The sequence below is a fragment of the Sinocyclocheilus anshuiensis genome, unplaced genomic scaffold, assembly GCF_001515605.1.
Source record: "Sinocyclocheilus anshuiensis isolate Anshui unplaced genomic scaffold, SAMN03320099.WGS_v1.1 scaffold73, whole genome shotgun sequence".
NCBI lineage: Eukaryota > Metazoa > Chordata > Actinopteri > Cypriniformes > Cyprinidae > Sinocyclocheilus > Sinocyclocheilus anshuiensis.
In genome coordinates, this window is record NW_015536460.1 from 201,248 (window position 1) to 204,962 (window position 3,715).

Below are 3,715 nucleotides of genomic sequence, written 5' to 3' on the forward strand. Positions count from 1 at the left end.
CTTTAAAGCGGGAGAAACAGAGGTTTCCCCAGTAACGGCTGTACACAAAGTAGCGCTGAGCTCAACCAACACCCGCGCCTCGTTTTGATTTTTAAACGTGCAGTACGTGCTCATGTTTATTCAAGAAGCCTTTTGGAAAATCGGTCAGTTTTGATATTGTGGCGAGCACCACAAATAAATAAATTTATGGGAAACACATACCACAGCACATCCACCTGAGCCCAACTTCAGTCTACTCATCACCTTAAATTTAACTGCGTTTGTAGCCGGCGCCATAGCCACACTGATAAAAAGACCGGACGTTAACTTCGGGCTAGGCCGCGTGCGCCTGATGAAATGTCTATATAAAGTTTGAAGCATCAGATTCGGCATCGGTATCGGCAGATCACCATGACAAGAAATTGGTACTCAGTATCGGCTGCAAAAATCCTGATCGGAGCATCCCTATTTAGAACTCTTGCACCAAGTTTGTTTGGGTGGAGGCCATCCAGTTTAAAAAGTCAATGATAAAAATCCACCCAGCGGTTTTTATTTAATCCCTAAAAATAATATCCCCTTTTTCAAATCAGGCCGTTCTCAGCTTCTTGTCTGTGTGACGTCACACAGACACAGGCCCCTCCCACGATAGTTGATTGATACGGCCGTCTTACCTTAGACCTGCCCTGAGTGAGCTGTAACAGTCCGACCGCCATTGTTTCGACGCCGGAGCAGGGACGTAGACAAGAATGGCTCCATAGCGATTAGGGTTGGGAATCTTTAGTCACCTCACGATCCGATTCCGATTCTGGGAGTCACAATCCAATTACAGAACGATTCTTGATCTACTCCCCCCCGCCCCCTATTAATTAAATAGTTTACCGACTTGAGAATCTTAAAATCCTTAGATTTACATATCCTTACATAAGTAATTAAGTACTTTTTAAAATTACAAATTGAAAAAAATAATTAAAACAGTTGTATGTTAAGAACTTTAATATAACTTCAAAACATACAAGCAAGTAGCAAATAATAAAGAGGAGCATAGAAACATATTACAAACAACAAACAAAGAGTGCTTTCAGTATTTAAGATTATCTGAATGTTTTCCATTCAAGATCTGTGAGTGATTTTTCATATTTACTGTTGTTTTTTACTATGACATCATAGACAGCGGGAGATCTATTCAGCTGCATTCACGCACAGATCTCTTTTGAAATATAAGAAGTAATGTGGTTTGTCCTGTCCGTTTAATTCCTTAAGACATAACTGGCTGTGTTTACATTAATTTTGCATCATAAAACCATTTTGAGACGCAAATGCATTAAACCACTTAAGGCTGATTTATACTTCTGCATCGGACCTACGCCGTAGGCTATGCGTCAGTTTTCATTTATACTTCTGTGTCGTTGTCCACATCAATGTGCAGTACACATGCTAACCGCTAGTCAGCAGTGTCCATGGGCATGTTGCTGGTGTAACCCGCAGTACCACGGCAAAAGCAGAAGAAGAAGCGGCTCATCAGAGAAGCATTATAACCGTGACGGCGGCAAATAAATATCAAATCATTAAATCATTATTTAAAACTAGAAAAAGGAGACAACAAAGGAACAGGAGAAGATGGCATTCTTTCAATATCCACAAGGACTATTTTATATAGGAAGGTGTAACGTTAAAATATATTAAAGTGCACATAAACACACAAAACTCAAGCACATACGGAGGGGGGGTTCTAGCAGACCAATCACAGTGCTTGCCATCCGCGTAGAATTGACGCACTGTTAGATTTTTGGAGAGGTGCACGTCAGGCTACAGTGTAGGCTACGGCGTAGGGTGTGCGTCTATGCGTAGGCTACGGCGTAGGTTCGACACACAAGTATAAATTGGGCTTTACACGGAGTCGCGCACAGCCGCATGCGCGAGCAGTCTTCACTAACAAAGCGCGCGTCATTTGAAATTGAAAGCAGCCTTCTGTTAGTGAGGTTCATATTTTAAATGTATGTCCCCTGCATTCCAAACCACATAAATTATGACTTCGTAGAGCATTTGTAAGGAAAATACCGACGGGCGAGACCACACACTTCAAGTGTAACATCAAACAAAGCGCGCGTCTCTCACAGCTGTAACATCAAACAAAGCGCGCGTCTCTCACAGCGCATCCTGTGCAATGAAGCCACATAAATGATGACGTCGTAGAGCATTTGTAAGGAAAATACCGACGGGCGAGACCACACACTTCAAGTGTAACATCAAACAAAGCGCGCGTCTCTCACAGCTGTAACATCAAACAAAGCGCGCGTCTCTCACAGCGCATCCTGTGCAATGAAGCCCGCAAATGTCCTTGTAATTGTAGTAGATTTTTATTGGTTAAAATATGAATTGTTCGAGTGTAATCATTATGAATATAACCATTTAAATATCCAGTTATTCTTCCATTATAATCACATATGCCTGTGTGGAAAATGCCTACGTGGCTAAAGTAGACAGGCCCTAAGATTAGAAACATCTGGGAAACATAAGTGGGGGCCTTCTTTCTTTACCATAACAAGAACCCCTTCTCTCTAGGGAGAATTGTATGCACAAAGGAACCATTCTATGTACGGAAAACTGTATGGAATATATACCCCACGCCTTAAAATCCAACCTGTATAAAAGGGGAGACAGAAAGACATTCTGGAGATTTTTTTCTGCAGAGAAACTTCTCCTCTTTATAATAAAGAGTATATTCTGGTATCAAAACTCAAGACTGAGTGTGGTTCCTAAGATGAGCAGCAGACTACACCACAAATTGGCACCCCAGATGGGACGGAAAAGAGCAGAGGAGACGACCACTTTGGGCTGGCTTTTGGCGAGCAACACACAACAACGGTGGCCACCGAACGGTAAGCAATTTTTCAACAATGAAGCAGATATAGTATAGAAAAGTGCACAAAGACCTTTGGATACCGCTCTGTAGGAGAGGAATAGTACAGAGGGATGAACGGGAAGGCAAAAATCCCTGCTGGGCGCTGATTTTTTACTGAGTAGAGGGAGATCTAGATAAAGGGACGAGCAATGTGAATGTGTTTAGGAAAATAATATAAATAAAAATTGAATCAAGATCTTGTATAGACTTTTGCATGTTTGGTGTCTGTGTGGAAGAGAAGGAGAAAATTTTCAGAGATCAGTGCAGTAGAAGTGAGATCAAGGAAGCAAGTTAAATAAGTATATTAAAAAATATTATAAGTGTGGAAAAAATAGTAAAGAGAATTAAAGATAAATAAAGAATTATTTTTTATAAAAGATTACATACTGAGTGATTGTAAAATAGAGTTGAGACTATCAATAAATACAAAAAAAGGGTAAATGCATCAGACAGAATAAAGATTAAAATTAGGAGAAATTGGTTAAAAGAGTTAAATTAAAATTTAATTATAATAATATAGGAAAAAATATGGCAGTCATATTAGGATTAAAATAGCCACTGTGTAAAGGAGTTAATATACAAGATATAAAACAAAAATGGCAGGAAGGAAGAAAGGGACAGCAAATCGAGATGGTCTCCCAGTACATCATAATAGGTAAACAGGGAGCAGCTTTAAATATACCAGAAGGTGAATTTGTTAAAAAATGGTTCAGTGAAACTAATTTGTTCCCACATATTGCAGTATATGTAGGAAAAAATTGGGAAGCAAAGGATTTAGGAGCAATGATGACAAAGGCAGAACAAAGCAAGTGGGAACCAACAGAACATCCATTG